A 26,864-nucleotide genomic window follows, 5' to 3' on the forward strand; every position below is an offset into this window, starting at 1 on the left:
CCATTTCTTAAACTAGCTCTGGTGGATCCAAGCCTAGCTGTGGCGCTGGGGTAGGCCCAGTTAACAGATGTTTGATTTGCTGCCCCTTGCAGCAGTGTATCTTAACCTCCCTCAATGTTTTATTTGCCTAGACCTGCAAATGAACACATCTGGCTGTAAGGCTGTTACCCTCAGGACTAAACTACAGATTAAAATGTACTACTTAGTCCATCAGAAACTTTAAGCAAATCGACCATTGTCATTAATGTAGTCAGAGTTATGTGCACAAGATTAGGTCTTGTAGGTTGTGTTTTGCACAGCAGAACTGATTAAAAATGGGCAATAATAGCCTGTGTTACTAATCACTGATTGCTGTGGTACATTTGGAGGGCTCTCGAAATGTTTACTGCAAGGGCCCTAACTGGGGTAATTATCACTCATTTAGTGCATTTTGAAATCATAATTGGCATAATCATTTTCATGCAGGAATGCCTTTCTGGGAAACATTTAACTATCACTGTAATATTTAGGGTTTTTATAGCCATGAATTCCTCTTGCCCAGATTGAAAACCATCACTGCTTGATTCATATAGGCTGCAGTTTATTAATATGATTATTATTAGCATAATGTGCAGCTTGGGTTGACATAGAGATTTTGATTAAGACATGTTTGCCTATACTGTATGTGTTGGAATGTCTGTAGAAATCTCTTGCCTTTCTCACGTTTAGGTGCTCAAATAATCCTAAGGTGTCCTACCTCATACTGACATTTTCTTTACCCAGGAACCACCAATGCTGCCTGACTAATTTTGATTAGTCTATAGTACATCCCCCTTTGGAGAGCTGCGCTCTGTCTATTGACGTAAACTTGCATTGAGAAAGATGACATTGTCCAAGGCTATTATTTACCCATGCAATATATATCAGAGACTAAGGCGAAGGCTAAGGATTTGTTATTATACCTCTGTTAGCGTCAGAATGTTAACTGATTATTGGTTGTGTGTGTTTTGCATCTGTTTCACTGTGTGTGTTGACTGGAATGGACTGCTCTGACCTTTATTATTGAGATGATGGGGATAATCATTTTCCCTCTACTATGTCTGGGTAATTGCTCATGCCTGGGTGATGGGCCGGACTAATGCAACACCCACATCTGGGAATCGAGGGGGACTTTTACCCACTTGAATAACCTCTTAGACGGCAGCCTCAGTGCACCACAGTTCTGTTTGATCGCTCCAACAGGTCATGTTGACACAACCTGCCATTTCTTTATTCCTGGATTGTACTTCAAGTATGTGTTTAAGAGCATGTCATGTCAGTAATAGTAGTAGATGTTCCAAAATCTAAATTCTATTTGTTAGGTAAGGACGAATTGTTCTAACGTAATGCTGCATGGAAAAAGGCTCATCTATAGATCTACTCAGGCCCCAAGTACAATCTGTTATGAGAGCACTAGACATTCAACACCACTGAGAAATGGCAGCATTCCATGAATGCACCATGTTGGGTGTTTTTGATGTGGCAGAAAGTGTGTTTAGAGGTACTGTAGTACAATGGCCGTCACAGGCATTTGAGAATATGATCAGATTCAAAATCACTTTCCGTTGTGTTATTTATCACTATAGCTTTTTGGAGTGGTGATAGATCATATATAGACATTATTCTGTGTCATGATACATTTAGGAAAGAGATAAAGAATATCCTTGGGGACAGTCAATGGCTCGTTTTACTTCACTCAGATGTTATTATTTCAAAGTTAGTTTGGAATCTTAAGATTAGAATGCTTGACAGCTTTATGGCAGGTAATTCCACACTTATTTCAAATGGATCTCTGAAGGCTTCACTTTTATCTATTTTTTTTCTCTCCATTAAACCTCCCTTATAATACATTGAAAGCACATCCAAGTCATTATGTAAAACGGGAGTATGTCTTAAAGTGTAGTTATTAAAATCACCACTTTTAAGTAAAAGGAGATTAAACTTGGTTCTGGTGTCAAATAGGTGGTTTATGCATTAACGGCTGCAGCACTTAAATCACGACTAAAAGCTTTCTCCAACTCCAGCAGAAATTCAGATTTTCTATAGAACTGTCCATCGCCTAGTGAAAACAACATTTTTAACACTCTTCCATGAAATTAGAGCTGGGGGATTTAGTTTAGGTAGAGGATTTTACCAAAGAGGTTTCAGTATTTGCAGATGAGTGAACGGATAATACTGCATGTACTCAGCAATTTTGTTTTAAACTAAACCATGTGTAACTAGTAGGCTTTTACACGTGGATACTTTCAGTTTTCATTTGAAGTTCAGGGAGGCAGCCTTTACTTTCAGGGAACACCCATCTGTTCAAAAACAAGCCTACAAGTAGTCTCTTTCTGTCATGTACTGTAACCGAGGACACCATCAGATTTCTCTGCCTTCCCACTGCGAGTGCAGTTACAGTAATGCCCCTGTTCTCTGCCCAAAATACAATTATTTGTTTTGGGAATAATTGTATTGAGAATGTCCAAACTGTGGCCTTTATCCTATTAACTCTATGTCAATAATACAACAGTGTCAGGCCGAGTCAGGGAAGAACAGCGAGATGCAGAGGGAGGGGACGGGACATTACAGGATAATATGGCCTTGACACAGCCTTCTCACATATACACAAGTCATCTGGAGTGACTCACCAGGACTCCAGGAAGAGGAATGTCTGACATGCAACATGAAAGCCAAGTGACACTGTATAAACACAATAACCAACCTTTGTTGGCCAGATCTGGGAAATATCAATTATTTTCAGTCAGTTCCCCTAAGCACTATTACTGTGAGCAGAAGGGGTCTGGGAAAAGCACTGTACATAGACAGATTGGTTTTAGAGATAATTGTGTCTGCTGTGAAAGGATGGTGGCTGGTTTTAAGAGTGCCTCGCATTTGGAAAACACTTGTCACGCAAGGAGGGGAGGAGTTTTCAGAGTGTGATGACATTAGAATGGATGGCTCTTCCTGTTCAAGGAAATTAGTTGACTGTCACTAGCTTCCCTGGTGCGTTTCTACCTCAGCTTCATATGGGGCATTCTGGAGAGCTGAATGGAGTCTGAGTATCATTACATAGAAAAAGCTCACGCCGTTTCTGCATTGTATTTTTTAAGGCATTTGATCTGAGGCGAACTTTAACATGCCATTTCATATGCCTTGCATGCATATTTTTGCGGATGTCACTGAAGTCTTGCTTGGTTACACATTATTCACAACATACCTGTATAATGAGTAGTGAAGACATCAAAACTATTAAATAACACATATGGAATCATGTAGTATCCAAAAAAGTATTAAACAAATCAAAATATATTTGAGATTCTTTAAAGTAGCTTTCCTTTGCCTTGATGACAGCTTTGCACACTCCTGGCATTCTCTCAACCAGCTTCATGAGGAATGCACTTGTTGGCAGCTTTTCCCTTCACTCTGCGGTCTACCTCAACCCAAACCATCTCAATTGGGTTGAGGTTGGGTGATTGTGGAGGCCAGGTCATCTGATGCAGCACCCCGTCACTCTCCTTCTTGGTCAATTAGCCCTTACACAGCCTGGAGGTGTGTTTTGGGTCATTTTCCTGTTGAAAAACAAATGATAGTCCCACTAAGCGCAAATCAGATGGGATGGCGTATCAATGCAGAATGCTGTGGTAGCCATGCTGGTTAAGTGTGCCTTGAATTCTAAATAAATCACCAACAGTGTCACCAGCAAAGCACCATCACACCACCTCCTCCATGCTTCAAGGTGTGGAACCACACATGCAGAGATCATCCGTTCACCTACTCTGCGTCTCACAAAGCCACAGCGGTTGGAACCAGAAATCTCAAATTTGGACTCATCAGAACAAAGAACAGATTTCCACCAGTCTAATGTCCATTACTTGTGTTTCTGGCCCAAGCAAGTCTCTTCTTATTATTGGTGTCCTTTAGTAGTGGTTTCTTTGCAGTAATTCGACCATGAAGGCCTGATTCACGCAGTCTCCTCTGAACAGTTGATGTTGATGTGTGACTTGAACTCTGTGAAGCATTTATTTGTCTGCAATCTGAGGTGCAGTTAACTCTAATGAATTTATCCTCTGCAGCAGAGGTAACTCTGGGTCTTCCTTTCCTGTGGTGGTCCTCATGAGAGCCAGTTTCATCATAGCGCTTGATGGTTTTTGCGACTGCACTTGAAGAAACTTTCAAAGTTCTGGAAATCTTTCCGAATTGACTCACCTGCATGTCTTAAAGTAATGATGGACTGTCGTTTCTCTCTGCTTATTTGAGCTGTTCTTGCCATAATATGGACTTGGTCTTTTATCAAATAGGGCTATCCTCTGTGTATCACCGCTACCTTGTCACAACACAACTGATTGGCTCAAACGCATTAAGAAGAATATACATTTCACAAATTAACTTTTAACAAGGCACACCTGTTAATTGAAATGCATTCCAGGTGACTACCTCCATGAAGCTGGTTGAGAGAATGCCAAGGGTGTGCAAAGCTGTCATCAAGGCAAAGGGTGGCTACTTTGAAGAATCTCAAATATATTTTGATGTGTTTAACACTTTTTTGGTTACTACATGATTCCATGTGTTATTTCATAGTTTTGATGTCTTCACTATTTACTCCTGAGGTGCTGACCTGTTGCACCCTCGACAACCACTGTGATTATTATTATTTGACCCTGCTGGTCCTCTATGAATATTTGAACATCTTGGCCATGTTCTGTTATAATCTCTACCCGGCACAGCCAGAAGAGGACTGGCCACCCCTCATAGCCTGGTTCCTCTCTAGGTTTCTTCCTAGGTTCTGGCCTTTCTAGGGAGTTTTTCCTAGCCACCGTGCTTCTACACCTGCATTGCTTGCTGTTTGGGGTTTTAGTCTGGGTTTCTGTACAGCACTTTGAGATATCAGCTGATGTAAGAAGGGCTTTATAAATACATTTGATTTGATTCATTATTGTTCTATAATGTAGAAAATAGTAAAAATAAAGAAAAACCCTTGAATGAGTAGGTGTGTCCAAACTTTTGAATGGTACTGTATATATATATATAAATTGCTCAAAGAACATGGGGGGAAATTGAAACCACCCACAGGCCAAATTTGGGGAACCATGCACTAGTGTACAATGTGTTCATCTGTGTGAAACAAACGGAAATACATAAGACACTTGAGGTTTCCGTTTAGCTTTTTATGATCATAAAAATGTCCTTGCTAAGTGCATCCCACATGCAATGCATGCATGGTTCATTTTTAAACAAGGCTGTGCCTCATAAAGGTGGTTCCCCCCCCCCCCCCCCCCCCGTCTCCTTTTGTTGCTGGACTCTGGTGCGTTGGCTCATAAACAGAGGGAAGTATCCTCTCTTGACCACGGCTTAAGTGAAATCACTGTCTTCCCTTTCATGAGCGGCCACATTGTTTTCTGCTTTGCCTTTGATGCGGGTGCTCTTTGTGGAGGATGCAAGCGCAGCCCCACCTGTAGAGCTGTCCAGATAAATGGCAAGAGCCAGGAGTGGGCGTTCGTCCTCTCGCCATCTGCGTGTTATCGGTGAGGACACCCCTCTGCTGCGAGGCATTGTCAGTACCATCTCCCTCAAGGAGCTGAGCCAGGCGGACTCCACTGAGCCTCAGGTGCTATTCACACTACTACCAAATATTTTTGTAAGTAAACCAAGATAAACCACAGCCTGTTGTTTCAAATTGGAACATATTAGTCATAGTGCGCAGAACAAGCAAGTAGGTGGGCAGAGCCAGTCACGAGCTAGGGAGATTCTATTGGCACATTCTAGCAAACATTTGCATATTTCCGTTAGGGAACGCCTACTCTGAAGTGCGCGTGGGCAATAACTCAATTCGCCTTTGCACTCCTTACAAACAATGCATTTAAAAAAAAACTTTGGCAAAGGGTAAAGTCTGCAAAACTAGTTCACTCTGTTCATAACAGATTCTAGTTTTGTGAACAGAACTTTGAGATCAAATGTTTCATTGAGGAGAACATTTGCAGAATGTCGGCCAAAATCCATCTCATTCCATCTTCCCCACTGTCGGCCACTGAGCTACTGTGTTCTGTATTCGGAGGGAATGTAGGCCTATAAACATATGGATGGATCACTCACTGTGAGAAGTAGTCTGCACATGAATTGCAGTTAAACAAAGACAGCATTGTGCATCATTCCATGTCAGCTCATTAGAAGATGGTATGAAACCATACAGTCTTATACGCCACAATTTTGGACATGCATATGATGTGAGTTGATATTCAGTCACTTTTTCTTTCTCAGTGGCATAGATGATTTTAGATGTGTAGAATTGTGAAAACTGTAACTCAGTTAAAAAAGTGTTGTCCTTGTCACGCCCTGACCATAGAGAGCTTTTTATTCTATGTTGGTTAGGTCGGGGTGTGATTAAGGGTGGGTTATCTAGGTGAATTATATTTCTATGTTGGCCTGGTATGGTTCCCAATCAGAGGCAGTTGTTTATCGTTGTCTCTGATTGGGAATCATATTTAGGTAGCCATTTCCCCATTGTGCTCTGTGGGATCTTGTCTAGGTATAGTTGCCTGTGAGCACTACTCTGAGCTTCACGTTTCGTTTGTTCGCTTTATTGTTTTTGTTATTTAGTTTCTCTTCCAAAATAAAGGATGGAAACATACCACGCTGCATCTTGGTCCACTCCTTATAATGAGCGTGACAGTCCTGGGTGTGTTTTATTGTCCCACTGTTGTTATTTGTAGGAGAGGACTATGCAAAGGATAATCAACGAGAGGCTATGCGTTCTACATATCTTTACATGGCTTAGGCCTATGACCAGGATGGAAATTTTTTAAAGAAAAAATCACAGGTCAGGTGTATTCAGGATGCTTTGAACATTAAATGAACAGTCAAAATTGAACAACTTTGTTGCTTTGCGATTTTGGGGAATGAAATTTAAAGTATGCAAAAATCTTATATTTTTTTTTAAGGTGGTTTAACACTTTATTCAGACAGTAATGAAATGAGATGGAGATACCGGCAAATGCTAGAAACAGTGGGAGGGTTGGAAGCAGGGATTAATCCCTGTTCTCAGGTGGAAAGTTGTGGAAAGTGCTTTGCACAGGAAATATTAATAGTTGATGGCAGAGGGTCACCAAATCATAGATTTCAATCTCCTTGTCCATAGACTGATTTCAAGGTAAGGACACAACATTTTGTATTTATTAATTTGGGTGAACTATCTCTTTAAAATAGGTCTGGAAGAAATTCCTGCTTGCTCTCCAGGAGGGTTGGCCACCCCTGGTCTATGTTTACCAAGTGCTGGGTGTTTGAAAATGTTCTTGTTATAACCAATTAATTTCTCAAAGTCACCAAACCTTGAAGAAAAATCTAATGGATCAATATTCCGGTGGTTTATGCCTACTAGTTAAAGATCCTTGACATCGTCTTCTTCTACAAAGACAAAATATATATATAGCATGTGCACAATACTAAAATGTCCAAAATTGTTTGATTCCTGGAGAATTTAATATCCAATGCTTATGTGTATGATATATTCAAAACTGTCCACGAAGGCCTGCAAAAATACATAGTCTCATATAATTAATTTTCAAAGACACAAGTAGGCATATGAGATTTCAAATATGTGATTACACTGGCAACATTGGGAAGAAGTGGAATAATAAGTGTGGGGAATAACATTCGTGTTCTTGCTGACAAGCACAGTAATTACCATATATTTTAGCCCCATTAAGAATGAGAATTGTTCCACTGATCAGACTAAATAAAGTAAATAGATAACATCTCCAGAAGACAAGATGACATACTATATTTATTGTATGGAATCAAACTTTGTATGGAATCAAACTTACATTTTTGGGTTCACAATCTATTTGAGTAAATCATTTTCATAGTTATAAATCAGCTCACTTTACCAAACTTGATAAAACATACTGTAGGTCTTTCTGCTTCCGTTTCTTTGTCACAACCTTAATGCCAATCACCAAACGAGTAGACTAATGTAAGTGTGGATTAAATTGACTTTAGCACATTCTGTCAATAGGCTGCATTCTGCAATAGCGACGGGAGTAAAAGCAACCACATTTTGTTGACAACATTGTAAATAAAACAGCCCTACCATGCGACTCTTTTTACAGTTCTATAAACTCCACAGCGAACGTTCTCGCTCTCCATTCAGCTCGGCTCTTATCTTGAGTGGTGTTTCTTTAAAACATGCATTCAATCCCATTGATCCCTTACATAACTAGACCAATCATATGCTTCAGTGTGCCGCAGTTCACAGTGCAGGACAATGATAAAGGTTTTGCTCGTGATGTTAAATTGCAAGCGCAAATGCTCCGATTCCAAAACGATTTGGAGCACAGTTGAAAAGTTGGATGAGTTTGAAAAATAAAAGCAGTAATTTTCAATGCGGCGTGCCGTGAGAGCGGGAGAAGAGGGTCAAATGCGTGTGTCTCACAGCCAATGCGTGAGAGTTGGCAGCTCTGTAAACAATGGCTCTATTTACTTTTGTTATTACCCTAATATGTACCCTATGATACGAAGGCAATGTGTCCCGGCGCTCAGACTGACTCCAACAGTTGAGTTTGAGGTGAGGAAGACTGTTTCAGGTCTTGTTTTTAGTCCTATAATTTAACAATATAATGCTTATCTTTATAAAAAAATGAACGAATTACCCTCCTTCTGTACGTTTTTATCTGTATAGCAGACGCAGTATCCATCTGACATAAAGAAATGCATGTCAGTGTTGCAGCATGCCACCGGCATATCTCTATCTCTGGGGTTAGGCCTCAGCTTCTCTTCCCATATATAGGCTATATACAGTGGGGAGAACAAGTATTTGATACACTGCCGATTTTGCAGATTTTCCTACTTAAAAAGCATGTAGAGGTCTGTAATTTTTATCATAGGTACACTTCAACTGTGAGAGACGGAATCTAAAACAAAAATCCCGAAAATCACATTGTATGATTTTTAAGTAATTAATTAGCATTTTATTGCATGACATAAGTATTTGATACATCAGAAAAGCAGAACTTAATATTTGGTACAGAATCGTTTGTTTGCAATTACAGAGATCATACGTTTCCTGTAGTTCTTGACCAGGTTTGCACACACTGCAGCAGGGATTTTGGCCCACTCCTCCATACAGACCTTGTCCAGATCCTTCAGGTTTCGGGGCTGTCGCTGGGCAATACGGACTTTCAGCTCCCTCCAAAGATTTTCTATTGGGTTCAGGTCTGGAGACTGGCTAGGCCACTCCAGGACCTTGAGATACTTCTTACGGAGCCACTCCTTAGTTGCCCTGGCTGTGTGTTTCGGGTCGTTGTCATACTGGAAGACCCAGCCACGACCCATCATCAATGCTCTTACTGAGGGAAGGAGGTTGTTGGCTAAAATCTCGCAATACATGGCCCCATCCATCCTCCCCTCAATACGGTGCAGTCGTCCTGTCCCCTTTGCAGAAAAGCATCCCCAAAGAATGATGTTTCCACCTCCATGCTTCACGGTTGGGATGGTGTTCTTGGGGTTGTACTCATCCTTCTTCTTCCTCCAAACACGGCGAGTGGAGTTTAGACCAAAAAGCTCTATTTTTGAATCATCAGACCACATGACCTTCTCCCATTCCTCCTCTGGATCATCCAGATGGTCATTGGCAAACTTCAGACGGGCCTGGACATGCGCCTGCTTGAGCAGGGGGACCTTGTGTGCGCTGCAGGATTTTAATCCATGACGGCGTAGTGTGTTACTAATGGTTTTCTTTGAGACTGTGGTCCCAGCTCTCTTCAGGTCATTGACCAGGTCCTGCCGTGTAGTTCTGGGCTGATCCCTCACCTTCCTCATGATCATTGATGCCCCACGAGGTGAGATCTTGCATGGAGCCCCAGACCGAGGGTGATTGACCATCATCTTGAACTTCTTCTATTTTCTTCTATTTTCTAATAATTGCGCCAACAGTTGTTGTCTTCTCACCAAGCTGCTTGCCTATTGTCCTGTAGCCCATCCCAGCCTTGTGCAGGTCTACAATTTTATCCCTGATGTCCTTACACAGCTCTCTGGTCTTGGCCATTGTGGAGAGGTTGGAGTCTGTTTGATTGAGTGTGTGGACAGGTGTCTTTTATACAGGTAACGAGTTCAAACAGGTGCAGTTAATACAGGTAATGAGTGGAGAACAGGAGGGCTTCTTAAAGAAAAACTAACAGGTCTGTGAGAGCCGGAATTCTTACTGGTTGGTAGGTGATCAAATACTTATGTCATGCAATAAAATGCAAATTAATTACTTAAAAATCATACAATGTGATTTTCTGGATTTTTGTTTTAGATTCCGTCTCTCACAGTTGAAGTGTACCTATGATAAAAATTACAGACCTCTACATGCTTTGTAAGTAGGAAAACCTGCAAAATCGGCAGTGTATCAAATACTTGTTCTCCCCACTGTATACAGTGTATTCAGACCCCTTTACCTTTTCCATATTTTGTTTAGTTAGTCTTATTCTAAAATGGATTAAATAAAACGTCAATCGACACACAATACCCAATAATGACAAAGCGAAAACAGGTTTTTAGAAACGTTTGCAAACGTATTAAAAATCAAAAACAGATACCTTATTTACATAAGTATTCAGACCCTTTGCTATGTGACTCGAAATTGAGCTCAAGTGCATCCTGTTTCCATTGATCATCCTTGAGATGTTTCTACAACTTCATTGGAGTCCACTTGTGGTAAATTCAATTGATTGGACATGATGGCAGCGGGTAAAAGGCACACACCTGTCTATGTAAGGTCCTACAGTTGACAGTGTATGTCAGAGCAAAAACCAGGCCATGAGGTCGAAGTAATTGTCCGTAGAGCTCTGAGACACGATTGTGTGTAGGTACAGTTCAGAGGAAGGGTACCAAAAAAATTCTGCAGCATTCAAGACTGTTGGAAAAGCATTCCAGGTGAAGCTGGTTGAAGCAGGTGAAGAGAATGCCAAGAGTCTGCAAAGCTGCCATCAAGGCAAAGGGTGGCTACTTTGAAGAATCTAAAAAATACATCTGTTACAAAACACCAAAAAGTTGAATGACATTCGGAGATTGTCAATTGAATGACATTCGGAGATTGCCAAGCCTTCGATACTGGGTAAGCCCACAAGGTAGGGAGGGATATATTTTCTGTTTGTCGAGATTGACATAGTCTATTTATTTTGGTGTTGAAAACACAAACCATGATATTGAAGTGCCCGAAGTCAGTATGCTTTGTTTATTGGCTGTGCGGTACATTGGCACAGAAACTTGTTGGTGGAAATTGTGTTGCATATATTTTATGTAGTTATATAAATATGGCATCAAATTGTTGAAATTAGATTCCCCCTAGCTGATCATTGTCTGCAGCCGGCTCGTCTGTGGTGGTCGGTGAACCCTCAACCTTCTGGCCCGTAGCCCTGCGTGGCATCGACTGGGCCACAAGCATGCTGAAGTGGCAAAGTCTATATCCACGTTTATAAACACAGGGACGCTACTTTTTATTTTTATGGTAAACATTATTTTGAGTTTATATGAGGGGGGAGGGTGTTAAATACATTTTACAGTATAAGGTGAGGTTCATGTGAAAATATTTGTAACTTTGGAGAGGAGGGTGCATTTTGTTTTTATGACAGCTTGAGTTGGACCAGCCTCTCCCCCCAGTAAATGTTGATCTGTCCCTAAGAATTAATTATAGCCATTGAATTCTACCGTGCTGATATGCCGTGTGATATAGGGAAATAATGTACGCTCTAGAATGCCCTTCAAGGCAATTATAAATGAGTATTCAACAATGCCATGGATTAAATTCTACATTGAGTGCTAGCATCAAATGTCAAGGCTGTCACTGTTGTCCTTCCTCTTTTGCTAGTCAGGGCCTTGAGGTATGAAGATGAGAAGCACAGTTGGCAGAGGAGCGCAGTTGTAGCTGTCAGACTGGCTGCGGTTAAAATAGGACTGGCTTTATGAATATTAAACAACAGCTTTCAGCAGATAACTATACAATGTGTTCCTTCCTCAGCACTAGAGCTCCTCGTTACAGAACAGACGAGGACGTGGCTGTTGTTTCAATGCAACACATTTGAGCAGGGCCTTTTACCATTGTTGTGAATTCCACTCTACAGAAGATGTCACTTTTCCTTTAAGGAATACAAGTATTGTTATAAGTTGCACTTAAACAATGTTTAGGCATTAACTGGATGGACTAAAGACATACAGACCCAGTTCTAGTGTTCGTTGTTGAGGATTGATGGGTTGAGACAATCCCTCACTATGCTCAAATGTACTGTAGTTATGTTTGGTTGGACTCTTGGTGCACTTGGTACTTCTGTGTTACATTACACATGTTTGAATTAAACAGTGATGAACTATGTGAAATAAACTATGTTTATTGAACTATGTGAAATAATGGAGTGCACATCTTTACATTTCAGACAGTGTCTGCTAGTCTCTCTTGCACTGTGTGACTCCCATTCACTTTTTTATTTGCTAAACAAATTTGCTTTAAAACTCTGCATTAATGGTCAAATATGGATCCTTTCAGTCTAATATCCAAACTGCTCCTCCAATTAGCGTGAATGTGTAATTATATAAAGTGTAAAGAGAGTGGTCTGCTCCACAGATGCAGCTCAGGTCAAATCAATATGCTTTGTCTGATGTAATGTGTGCCTTTAGTAACATGACTCAGCCAATGGATTGATTACCACTCAATGTGTATCAGCCTATGGACTGCAGTCAGACAGAATCTTGTTATATTCGGAATGCGCTTTTCCCTACAATTTACACTACAGTAATGTCTGGACAACAATGTAAGCAATGTTATTTGTATTAGAAAAAAAGCAACATTCCAGACTTAGTAACTTGAGAGAGAAAGAGCAGCGGTGATAGTTTAGCACCACCTTGTCCTCTTCTCAACGGGAAAGGACACAGAGGGCAGGCGGGAATGTTCCCCAGGGTCTCCTCCCACAGAGTAGTGGGTATCACAGGCACACAGTCAAGGCGCTAGGCCTCTCACTTGTAATAGGTTGCATCTATATAATGGATTGCATTTATATAGCTCTTTTCACATGGTCTCAAAGCGCTTTATAGTATATTGTGAGGGGAAAAGTGGCCTCACCAACAATGTGTAACACCCACCCTTAGACCCACGGTGGTTTTCCTCAGATGGAGACTGACATGATTCTCTGTGAGAATTCTGAGAATAGAAACTCAGAGGGAAAGAGATAATCACAGAAATGAACATTCAAACATTAAGCTTCCCTTTTGCCTTGGATTGATTTCAGTGCACTGTTTACATTAGACTAAGCATTTCAAATAGGATTCTAAAACACTTAGTTGTCTAGTCCTAAAGGGGGAAAGGTGTGATTGACCAGTTGACTTGATCTCCACAACAAACCTGTGGAGATCAAGTTCAACATTTACTGCAGACAGGTCGCTAATAAGGTGTAGTTGAGGCCCAGTTCCCTACGGCATCACTGTATCACCACACTACACTGTTTATTTCACGGTCTGTACAGACCAGGCTGCACACATTTCATACCGTCTCTTCACACACACAAAGGAAATGGATCTCAAAATGCATCACCTTTATGGTTACGTTTTGCTTTCTATATTTGTAAGACAATGGTTTCATTCTTCATAGAGAAAAAAGTACTGTGATCAAATTACTATTGTGTATAACGTAAACAACCGTATGTTATGGCAGAGGGTGAAGGTTTCCATGCCCCCTATCAAGCACCCTCAGGCCTTTTAGCAGCATACAGACAGGTCTTATTGAACTGATGTTGTTTATGTCTTTAGTTGCCCTACAGTTCTAACCACCACTGAACTGTCATCCTTCTGATTTTGTGACAGTGAATACTTTGTTCACATTTTCATGCTTTTCATTCTCGATAAATTCATTCTGTGATATTGTCTACAAACAATAATAATTGTTGAGCCTAGAATAGAAGCTCTCTATGAAATCATTGATACTTTCAGTGTTTGTCAAACCAGGGTCCTGGGCATCAATGTTATCCATGAAAGGTTCTGTGTTGTCTGAGGCTGTTGTGGTGTAAATGTCATTTTGTTCTAGTATTGCATCAAGGTTTTGTCAGCCTTTGTGATAGCAGACCCTTGTACAGGAGGTGACAGTGTAAAGGCAGGTGAATGTGCCTGAGGGTGTATCCTGGTTAAATAGGTGCCAGTGGGCCATCCACAGGGAGGGCTGATGTACTATAAGCTGTCAGTGACATTTTAAAAGCCCCTATACACACGCGCACACACACACACACACAGACACACACACACACACACACACACACACAGACACACACACACACACACAGACACACACACACACACACACACACACACACACACACACACACACACACACACACAGCATCTCATTACAAAGCTGGGTCTGTGTGTTGGACTTGGAGGTTTCTGGGTGAAAGCCTTTTGTCTGAGTCTGTCCTCGACAGCTGGGCTGTCTGCCTCTGCAAAGTCAGGGAGGGAGCTATACTGAACAAAAATATAAACGCAACATGCAACAATTTCAAAGATTTTACTGAGTTACAGTTCATATAAGGAAATCGGTCAATTCAAATAAATTCATTCGGCCCTAATCAATGGATTTCACATGATTGGGAATACAGATATGCATCTCTTGGTAACAGATACCTTGAAAAAAAGGTAAGGGCGTGGATCAGAAAACTAGTCCGTATCTGGTGAGACCACCATTTGCCTCATGCAGCATGACACATCTCCTTCGCAAAGAGTTTATCAGGCTGTTGATTGCGGCCTGTGGAATGTTGTCCGACTCCTCTTCAATGGCTGTGCGAAGTTGCTGGATATTGGAGGGAACTGGAACACATAGTCGTGCACGTCGATCCAGAGCATCCCAAACATGGTCAATGGGTGACATGTCTGGTGAGTATACAGGCCATTGAAGAACTGGGACATTTTCAGGTATACAGATCCTTGCGACATGGGGCTGTGCATTATCATGCTGAACCTTGAGGTGATGGTGGCGGATGAATGGCACACCAATCGGCATCAAGATCCCGTTAAGTTATCTCTGTGCATTTAAATTGCCATTGATAAAATGCAATTGTGTTCGTTGTCCGTAGCTTATGCTTGCCCCCACCATAACCCCATGGGGCACTCTGTTCACAACGTTGACATCGGCAAAACGCTCGCCCACACGATGCCATACACGTGGTCTGCGGTTGTGATGCCGGTTGGACGTACTGCCAAATTCTCTATAACGACGTAGGAGGTGGCTTATGGTAGAGAAATGAACATTCAATTCTCTGGCAAGCGCTCTGGTGGACATTCCTTCAGTCAGCATGCCAATTGCACTCTCCCTCAACTTGAGACATCTGTGGCATTGTGTTGTGACAAAACTGCACATTTTAGAGTGGCCTTTTATTGTCCCCAGCACAAGGTGCACCTGTGTTGTGATCATGTTTAATCCGCTTATTAATATGCCACACCTGTCAGGTGGATGGATTATCTTGGCAAAGGAGAAATGGTCACTAACAGGGATGTAAACAAATTTGTGCCCAAAATCTGAGAGAAATAAGCGTTTTGTGTATGGAACATTTCTGTGATATTTTATTTCAACTCATGAAACATTTGACCAAGACTTTACATGTTGGGTTTATATTTTATTTCAGTGTAGAAAAAGCAAACACTGAAGAAACATGGTTAGCTTAACACTTTCTGTGAGCCACAGAAAGTTTATAAAGCATTGTAACTAGGTATATTAGTATAGAGTAGTTGTTTGTGTAGTAAACAGTGCATTCGAAAGTATAAAAAAAAAAATCCCCCACATTTTGTTATGTTACAACCTTATTCTGAAATTGATTAAATAAAAAATATTCCTCATCCATCAACACACAATACCCCATAATGACAAAGCGAAAACAGGTTTTAAACAGAAATACCTTATTTACATAAGTATTCAGACCCTCTGTTATGAGACTCGAAATTGAGCTCAGGTGCATCCTGTTTCCATTGATCATCCTTGAGATGTTTCTACAACGTGATTGGAGTTTACCTGTAGTAAATTAAATTGATTGGACATGATTTGGATAGGCACGCACCTGTATATACAGTTGAAGTCGGAAGTTTACATACACTTAGGTTGGAGTCATTAAACCTCATTTTTCAACCACTCCACAAATGTCTTGTTAGCAAACTATATAGTTTTGGCAAGTCGGTTAGAATATCTACTTTGTGCACGACACAAGTCATTTTTCCAACAATTGTTTACAGACAGATTATTTCGCTTAGAATTCACTGTATCACAATTCCAGTGGGTCAGAAGTTTAAATACACTAAGTTGACTGTGCCTTTAAACAGCTTGGAAAATTCCAGAAAATGATGTCATGGCTTTAGAAGCTTCTAATAGGCTAAATGACATAATTTGAGTCAATTGGAGGTGTACCTGTGGATCTATTTCAAGGCCTACCTCCAAACTCAGTGCCTCTTTGCTTGACATCATGGGAAAATCAAAAGAAATCAGCCAAGACCTCAGAAGAAAAATGGTAGAACTCCACAAGTCTGGTTCATCCGTGGGAGCAATTTCCAAACGCCTGAAGGTACCACGTTCATCTGGACAAACAATAGTATGCAAGTATAAACACCATGGGACCACGCAGCCATCATACCGCTCAGGAAGGAGATGCATTCTGTCGCCTAGAGATGAACGTACTTTGGTGCGAAAAGTGCAAATCAATCCCAGAACAACAGCAAAGGACCTTGGGAAGATGCTGGAGGAAACAGGTACAAAAATATCTATATCCACAGTTAAATGAGTCCTATATCGACATAACCTGAAAGGCCGCTCAGCAAGGAAGAAGCCACTGCTCCAAAACCACCATAAAAACCAGACTACGGTTTGCAACTGCACATGGGGACAAAGATCGTACTTTTTGGAGAAATGTCCTCTGGTCTGATGAAACAAAAAGAGAACTGTTGGCCATAATGACCATCATTATGTTTGGAGGAAAAAGGGGAAGGCTTGCAAGCCAAAGAACACCATCCCAACCGTGAAGCACGGGGGTGGCAGCATCATGTTGTGGGGGTGCTTTGCTGCAGGAGGGACTGGTGCACTTCACAAAATAGATGGCATCATGAGGAAGGAATCATGATGACCCCAAGCATACTTCCAAAGTTGTGGCAAAATGACTTAAGGACAACAAAGTCAAGGTATTGAAGTGGCCATCACAAAGCCCTGACCTCAATCCCATAGAAAATTTGTGGGCAGTACTGAAAAAGCGTGTGCGAGCAAGGAGGCCTACAAACCTGACTCAGTTAAATCAGCTCTGTCAGGAGGAATGGGCCAAAATTCACCCAACTTATTGTGCAAAGCATGTGGAAGGCTACCCAATACGTTTGACCCAAGTTAAAGAATTTAAAGGCAATACTACCAAATACTAATTTAGTGTATGTAAACCTCTGTCTCTTTGGGAATGTGATGAAAGAAATAAAAGCTGAAAGAAATCATTCTCTCTACTATTATTCTGACATTTCACATTCTTAAAATAAAATGGTGATCCTAACTGACCTAAGACAGGGAATGTTTACTAGGATTAAATGTCGAATTGTGAAAAACTTATTTTAAATATATTTGGCTAAGGTGTTGTATGTAAACCTCCGAACTTCAACTCTATAGGTCCCACAGTTGACAGTGCATGTCAGAGCAACACCCATTTTTCCGTAGAGCTCCGAGGCAGGATTATGTTGAGGCAGGTAAAGGGTACCAAAAAATGTGTGCAGCATTGAAGGTCCCCAAGAACATAGTGGCCGCCATCATTCTTAAATGGAAGAAGTTTGGAACAACCAAGACTCTTCCTAGAGCTGGCCGCCTGGAAAAACCTGAGCATTTGGGGTAGAAGGGCCTGGGTCACTCTGACAGAGCTCCAGAGTTCCTCTGTGGAGATAGGAGAATCTTCCAGAAGGACAACCATCTCTGCAGCACTCCACCAATAGGCCTTTATGGTACAGTGGCCAGACGGAAGCCACTCCTCAGTAAAAGGCACATGAAAGCCCCCTTGGAGTTTGCCAAAAGGCACCTAAAGGACTCGCAGACCATGAGAAACAAGTTTCTCTGGTCTGTTGAAACCAAGATTGAGGTCTTCGGCCTGAATGCCAAGTGCCACATCTGGAGGAAACCTGGCATCATTCCTACGGTGAAGCATGGTGGTGGCAGCATCATGCTGTGGGATGTTTTTCAGTGGCAGGGACTGGGAGACTAATCAGGATCGAGGGAAAGATGAACGGAGAAGTACAGAGATCCTTGATGAAAACCTGCTAGAGAGCACTCAGGACCTCCCATTCCAACAGGACAACGACCCTAAGCACACAGCCAAGACAACGTAGGAGTGGCTTTGGGACAAGTCTCTGAATGTCCTAACCAGAGCTAGGACTTGAACCCGATCGAAGATCTCTGGAGAGAGCTGAAAATAGATGTGCATCGGTTCTCCCCATTCAACCTGACAAAGCTTGAGAGGTTCTGCAGATAAGAATGGGAGAATCTCCCCAAATACAGGTGTGCCAAACTTGTTGCGTCATACCAAAGAAGGCTTGAGGCTGTAATCGTTGCCAAAGGTGCTTCAGCAAAGTGATATATCAGTATTGTTTTATTTTTATTAATTTGGAAAAATGTCTAAACCTGTTTTTGATTTGTCGTTATGGGTTATTGTGTGTAGATTGATGTGGGGGGAAACAGTTTAATCCATTTTACAACGTAACAAAATGTGGAAAAAGTCAAGGGGTCTGAATCATTTCCGAATTCACTGCATTTACATTTAAGTCATTTAGCAGACGCTCTTATCCAGACCGACTTACAAATTGGTGCATTCACCTTATGATATCCAGTGGAACAACCACTTTACAATAGTGCATCTAACTCTTTTAAGGGGGGGGGGGTTAGAAGGATTACTTTATCCTATCCTAGGTATTCCTTAAAGAGGTGGGGTTTCAGGTGTCTCCTGAAGGTGTCTCCGGAAGGTGGTGATTGTATAAGGAACCATTATATACTATAAATGCTTATAGCATGTTTTATAGTTCACCGTGAGGTGATAGGCAGTAGTCCTAGGATAGGCGCCGCAAGCGTGTTTGTGCGTTATAAACAAGAGGCTCATAGAAGGGTTACTGGAATATGCTTTTTATTTGATTCACTTTTTATGCTCTCAAACATACAAGCTCATCAATCCACTACTGAGTGTCATGACAAAACCAATACAGGAACATGTGTATTGTATCTGTTCCCTTTAGGGTGTCAATATGGTATTTCATATACGTCAGATCCGGCATATAGTTGGACTGAAAGTAGCCCTATGGGTCATGCCACAACAAAATTATGTGGTTAGTTTTCTAAAGGTATGAATAGGCTTTTATTGTGCAACATAATGCGCTCTTGCCTAGTATATCAGAGAACAGGACAAGTATCATAGATTGAATGTGGGCATGTTCACCAAGGTCACTGCGTCCATAAAAAGGTTGTTTCAGAGATGCAATCTGCAGCAAACAACATGCATAGGTTGGTTAGTGACCTGTTTAATTGTCTAATGCTCAGGCTTCATAAACCATGTCTGTCTAGCCTCTTGTTTACTGTCTGACTAGCAATGACATTTCATCTATTTTAACCAGGTCAATTTCGATACTTTTAGTAGTAAGAAGGTATGTGTTAGCGACAGCAGCACCATGTTCTATGAACAGCAAATCTGTTTGTATTGCGTTTGCATGTATAGCATTCAAGTCACTATGACTCTTGAATGTTTAGCCTAGAGCAAGTTACACAATAAACCTTGGATCAAATACACTTTGCATGCATTATAAACAGGGGTGCAACTTTGATTGGTTTTAGAAGTGGGGGGACAAAGTTTTTTTAATGTTTGGTATCACATTCCAATGATAACACTAGGGAGGGCAAAAATTAAATTTCAGAATGTGGGGAGGAACATGTCCCCCGTCCCCGTCCCCAGTGAAAGTTACACCCCTGATTATAAACACAGGTAGATACCAACACTTTTTTTATTCACTCTTTCGTGTTGGACTAAGCAGGCCCTCCTTTGCTTTGCGAGTTTCCCTGCCCATCAGTATTTAGGCTATTCATAGCCCTAATCAGCCAAATGGATGTGGAGTGGCTCTCTGGCTACCTGGATAATGACCTGTAATGCACTGTACAACTCACCTATTTAGTCACCCTGCCTCATACACACCAACTAGATGTATCTGAATCCAGCTGAATACATGCCACTGTTTTACATTCCCCATTGTGTGCATTATCAAGGTTTGCAGGAAAAATGAAAAGTATATAAATATAAACGGATTAAAATAAATGGATGAACATGAAGAAAACCTGATGAAGGTGTTGACATTTTCAAAAGAGAATGTATTTATTTAACAGTTTCAACATCTCTCAGACCTATGATTACTTCAGGGAAAGAAGCGTGATGCATGGTAAATTATTAGAACAAGTCCATAGAGAGCTCTGTTCTGTGTGTCTGGGGTCCATACCGGACTGGGCCAGCAGAGGGAAGAGCTCAGCTCAGGGTTGATTGACGTGTCTCTCATCTCCCTGTCACTGCAGCTTCTCTCACACACAGTCATTCCACACTGTCACTCAGCCCAGGTTACTTTCAGCCATAGCTCATGTGTGAGTGAGTCACGCTTATACAAACACACTTCCGTTGGTATACATGCATACCTTTTGAGTCACCACACATTCTGTGTGTCTGAACAGGCTCTTGGACTATGAGTAAAATGTTATAGTCATCTTGTAACATTCATACTGGCACATTCCTGTCTGTGTCCTTGGACTTTCCTTCACTTTCAAAGCCCTATTATCCAGGGGAACTATACATCTCTGGATCATTAGAATGTTAGTTTTGTTATTACTATTTGAAACTTTTGCACCGGATTTTCGATGCTCAATGGAAACATAGTTTTGGACACACCTACTCATTCCAGGGTGTTTCTTTATTTTTTGTATTTTCTACATTGTAAAATAATAGTGAAGACATCAAAACTATGAAATAACACATGGAATCATGTAGTAACCAAAAAAGTGTTAATCAAATCAAAATATATTTTATATTGGAGATTCTTCAAATTAGCCACCCTTTGCCTTGATGACAGCTTTGCACACTCTTTGCATTCTCTCAACCAGCTTCATAAGGTAGTCACCTGGAATGCTTTTCCAACAGTCTTGAAGAAGTTCCCACCTATGCTGATCACTTGTTCGCTGCTTTTCCTTCACTCTCCGGTCCAACTCATCCCAAAGGAGGAGACCAAGGCGCAGCGTGGTAAGCGTACATTCCTCTTTATTATAAGAACGCACACTGAACAAACTAACAAAAACAAAACCGTGAAGCTAATATGAGTAATGCAGACAGGAAACTAAACATAGAACAAGAACCCACGAACACCAAAAGGAAAATGTCTACCTAAATATGATCCCCAATCAGAGACAATGATAAACAGCTGCCTCTGATTGGGAACCTTATCAGGCCATCATAGACATACAAATCCCTAGACCTACAAAAACTCTAGACTTACAAAAAACCCTAGACAATACAAAAACTAACGTACCCACCCTAGTCACACCCTGACCTAACCAAAATATAAAGAAAACAGAGATATCTCAGGTCAGGGCGTGACACAAACCATCACAATTGGATTGAGGTTGGGTGATTGTGGAGGCCAGGTCATCTGATTTTATTTTTTTATTTTTTTATTTATTTAACCTTTATTTAACCAGGTAGGCAAATTGAGAACACGTTCTCATTTACAATTGCGACCTGGCCAAGATAAAGCAAAGCAGTTCGACACATACAACAACACATAGTTACACATGGAGTAAAACAAACATATAGTCAATAATACAGTGAAAAAAAATAAGTCTATATACAATGTGAGCAAGTGAGGTGAGATAAGGGAGGTGAAGGCAGACAAATATATGTATAAATAAATAAAAATATAAAAGGCCATGGAGGCGAAGTGAGTACAACACAGCAAGTAAAATAAAAACTAAAAAAACACTGGAATGGTTGGTTTGCAGTGGAAGAAAGTGCAAAGTAGAGACAGAAATAATGGGGTGCAAAGGAGCAAAATAAATTAATAAATAAATACAGTAGGTAAAGAGGTAGTTGTTTGGGCTAAATTGTAGATGGGTTATGTACAGGTGCAGTAATCTATGAGCTGCTCTGACAGCTGGTGCTTAAAGCTAGTGAGGGAGATAGGTGTTTCCAGTTTCAGAGATTTTTGTAGTTCGTTCCAGTCATTGGCAGCAGAGAACTGGAAGGAGAGGCGTCCAAAGGAAGAATTGGTTTTGGGGGTGACTAGAGAGATATACCTGCTGGAGCGCGTGCTACAGGTAGGTGCTGCTATGGTGACCAGCGAGCTGAGATAAGGGGGGACTTTACCTAGCAGGGTCTTGTAGATGACCTGGAACCAGTGGGTTTGGCGACGAGTATGAAGCGAGGGCCAGCCAACGAGAGTGTACAGGTCGCAGTGGTGGGTAGTATATGGGGCTTTGGTGACAAAACGGATGGCACTGTGATAGACTGCATCCAATTTATTGAGTAGGGTTTTGGAGGCTATTTTGTAAATGACATCACCGAAGTCGAGGATTGGTAGGATGGTCAGTTTTACAAGGGTATGTTTGGCAGCATGAGTAAAGGATGCTTTGTTGCGGAATAGGAAGCCAATTCTAGATTTGACTTTGGATTGGAGATGTTTGATGTGAGTCTGGAAGGAGAGTTTACAGTCTAACCAGACACCTAGGTATTTGTAGTTGTCCACATATTCTAAGTCAGAGCCGTCCAAAGTAGTGATGTTGGACAGGCGGGCAGGAGCAGGCAGCGATCGGTTGAAGAGCATGCATTTGGTTTTACTTGTATTTAAGAGCAGTTGGAGGCCACGGAAGGAGAGTTGTATGGCATTGAAGCTCGCCTGGAGGGTTGTTAACACAGTGTCAAAAGAAGGGCCAGAAGTATACAGAATAGTGTCGTCTGCGTAGAGGTGGATCAGAGAATCACCAGCAGCAAGAGCGACATCATTGATGTAAACAGAGAAGAGAGTCGGTCCAAGAATTGAACCCTGTGGCACCCCCATAGAGACTGCCAGAGGCCCGGACAACAGACCCTCCGATTTGACACACTGAACTCGATCAGAGAAGTAGTTGGTGAACCAGGCGAGGCAATCATTAGAGAAACCAAGGCTGTCGAGTCTGCCAATGAGGATGTGGTGATTGACAGAGTCAAAAGCCTTGGCCAGGTCAATGAATACGGCTGCACAGTATTGTTTCCTATCGATGGCGGTTACGATATCGTTTATGACCTTGAGCGTGGCTGAGGTGCACCCATGACCAGCTCTGAAACCAGATTGCATAGCGGAGAAGGTGTGGTGGGATTCGAAATGGTCGGTAATCTGTTTGTTGACTTGGCTTTCGAAGACCTTAGAAAGGCAGGGTAGGATAGATATAGGTCTGTAGCAGTTAGGGTCAAGGGTGTCCCCCCCTTTGAAGAGGGGGATAACCGCAGCTGCTTTCCAATCTTTGGGGATCTCAGACGACACGAAAGAGAGGTTGAAGAGGCTAGTAATAGGGGTGGCAACAATTTCAGCAGATAGTTTTAGAAAGAAAGGGTCCAGATTATCTAGCCCGGCTGATTTGTAAGGGTCCAGATTTTGCAGCTCATTTAGAACATCAGCTGACTGTATTTGGGAGAAAGAGAAATGGGGAAGGCTTGGGCGAGTAGCAGAGGGGAGGGCAGTGCTGTTGTCCGGGGTAGGGGTAGCCAGGTGAAAAGCATGGCCAGCCGTAGAAAAATGCTTATTGAAATTCTCAATTATAGTGGATTTGTCGGTGGTGACAGTGTTTCCTATCTTCAGAGCGGTTGGAAGCTGGGAGGAGGTGTTCTTATTCTCCATGGACTTTACGGTGTCCCAGAACTTTTTTGAATTTGTGTTGCAGGAAGCAAATTTCTGCTTGAAAAAGCTAGCCTTGGCTGTTCTAACTGCCTGTGTATATTGGTTTCTGGCTTCCCTGAAAAGTTGCATATCACGGGGGCTGTTCGATGCTAATGCAGAACGCCATAGGATGTTTTTCTGTTGGTTAAGGGCAGTCAGGTCAGGAGAGAACCAAGGGCTATATCTGTTCCTGGTTCTAAATTTCTTGAATGGGGCATGCTTATTCAAGATGGTGAGGAAGGCATTTAAAAAAAATGACCAGGCATCCTCTACTGACGGGATGAGATCAATATCCTTCCAGGATACCCCGGCCAGGTCGATTAGAAAGGCCTGCTCGCTGAAGTGTTTCAGGGAGCGTTTGACAGTGATGAGTGGAGGTCGTTTGACCGCTGACCCATTACGGATGCAGGCAATGAGGCAGTGATCGCTGAGATCTTGGTTGAAAACAGCAGAGGTGTATTTGGAGGGCAAGTTTGTTAGGATGATATCTATGAGGGTACCCGTGTTTACGGAATTGGGGTGGTACCTGGTAGGTTCATTGATAATTTGTGTGAGATTGAGGGCATCAAGCTTAGATTGTAGGGTGGCTGGGGTGTTGAGCATGTTCAAATTTAGGTCGCCTAGCAGCACGAGCTCTGAAGATAGATGGGGGGCAATCAGTTCACATATAGTGTCCAGAGCACAGCTGGGGGCAGAGGGTGGTCTATAGCAGGCGGCAACGGTGAGAGACTTGTTTTTAGAGAGGTGGATTTTTAAAAGTAGAAGTTCAAATTGTTTGGGAACAGACCTGGATAGTATAACAGAACTCTGCAGGCAGTCTTTGCAGTAGATTGCAACACCGCCCCCTTTGGCCGTTCTATCTTGTCTGAAAATCTTGTAATTGGGGATGAAAATGTCTGAATTTTTGGTGGTCTTTCTAAGCCAGGATTCAGACACGGCTAAAACATCCGGGTTGGCAGAGTGTGCTAAAGCAGTGAACAAAACAAACTTAGGGAGGAGGCTTCTAATGTTAACATGCATGAAGCCAAGGCTATTACGGTTACAGAAGTCATCAAAAGAGAGCGCCTGGGGAATAGGAGTGGAGCCAGGTACTGCAGGGCCTGGATTCACCTCTACATCACCAGAGGAACAGAGGAGGAGTAGGATAAGGGTACGGCTAAAAGCTATGAGAATTGGTCGCCTAGAGCTACTAGAGCAGAGAGTAAAAGGAAGTTTCTGGGGGCGATAAAATAGTTTAAAGGAATAATGTACAGACAAAGGTATGGTAGGATGTGAATACAGTGGAGGTAAACCTAGGTATTGAGTGATGATGAGAGAGATATTGTCTCTAGAAACATCATTGAAACCAGGTGATGTCATCGCATATGTGGGTGGTGGAACTGAGAGGTTGGATATGGTATAGAGAGCAGGGCTAGAATCTCTACAGTGAAATAAGCCAATAAACACTAACCAGAACAGCAATGGACAAGGCATATTTACATTAAGGAGAGGCATGCTAATCGAGTGATCAATAAGGGTCCAGTGAGTAGAGGTTGGTTGGGGTCGTGGCGATCCAGACAGCTGGCCGGGTATATGGCTATCGGTAGCAGCATAGGATGGAGGTCTGTTTGTAGATACCTCGTGCGTTTCCGTCGGTAGGTTAGTGGGGTTCCGTGTAGTGGGGTTCCGTGTGGTAGAGGGGATCAATCCAAATTGGCAAAATAGATATAGTGACCCAAGGAAAAAAAAATAAAATACATAAATAATAATAATAATAATAGTTGTCTGATATACTTGTTCAGATAGCAGCCGATAAGACAGCTAACGATTAGCGGGCCTCAGATGAGCGTTCAGGTAACGTCGGGACGGAGGTGCCAGTTGGATAAATCCCTCGGGCAGATAACGTCGGCAGTCAGTCGCGGCAGTCAGTCGTGAAGGCCCGGTGGGGTTCCGTATCTGCAGCAGCAACAAAAGAGACGGGTCCGGATGGTGATGGAACTCCTCAGCTGGCTAGCTCCAGAATGATTTGAGTTTGCTCCGGGGTCGACGTAAGCCAATAGTCACACGGTTAGCAGCTAGCTAGCTGCGAAATCAAGGTGCAAGTGTCCAGAGCCTGCGGCTGGAATCCGGGGAAACTGAGAGAAAAAAAGTCACGGAATGCTCCGGTCCGAGTCGCGTTGCACAAAAGTGCCGGTAGATTATCGAGCTAAAGGAATAGCTGATGACCACTAAACGTGGGCAGCTGAAACACCAACGCTAGCCAGCAAACCGGCTAATTTCGGGGCAGCTACAGATTAGCTTCTGGCTAGCTATCGGAGTAGCTTCTGGTTAGCTTTCAGGCTAGCTTCTGAATTAGCCCCTGGCTAGTTTCCACGATGGATTTTCAGATTGAGGTAAATAATACTTTTTGTAATTGGTGAAGCGGGTTGCAGGAAAGCTTTTGCAGGAAAGCTTTTGTAGTTGAGTTCTTGGATAATAAAATAAATAAAAGATATGCGAAGAAAGGTGTAAATATATATATATACAGGACACGACAATACGGAACAGAAAAAGACGTCTGAACTGCTAAGCCACCTTGGACCAGTTTAGCACTCCATCACTCTCCTTCTTGGTCAAATAGCCCTTACACAGCCTGGAGGTGTGTTTTGTGTCATTGTCCTGTTGAAAAACAAATGGGATGGTGTATCGCTGCAGAATACTGGGGTAGCCATGCTTGTTTAGTGTGCCTTGAATTCTAAATAAATCACAAAAGGTGTGTCAAGTTTTGACTGTGTGTGTGTATATGTGTGTCTGTGTGTATATATACACTGCTCAAAAAAATAAAGGGAACACTTAAACAACACAATGTAACTCCAAGTCAATCACACTTCTGTGAAATCAAACTGAGACGTGAGACGGAGTCTACAACCCACACAAGTGGCAAAGGTTCTTTGTGGGGCCGCACAGCC

The 26,864-nt window shown here is 42.0% G+C and overlaps 1 protein-coding gene across 3 annotated transcripts in view; it reads left to right on the forward strand.

Annotated features, from left to right (window-relative positions):
- The window catches only part of LOC139557661 (bis(5'-adenosyl)-triphosphatase-like), a 341,590-nt gene that overhangs the window by 18,791 nt on the left and 295,935 nt on the right, over window positions 1–26,864 (forward strand). The gene's annotated exons all lie outside the window — the stretch shown is intronic.

This window comes from Salvelinus alpinus, chromosome 2 (assembly GCF_045679555.1).
Source record: "Salvelinus alpinus chromosome 2, SLU_Salpinus.1, whole genome shotgun sequence".
Classification (NCBI taxonomy): Eukaryota; Metazoa; Chordata; class Actinopteri; order Salmoniformes; family Salmonidae; genus Salvelinus; species Salvelinus alpinus.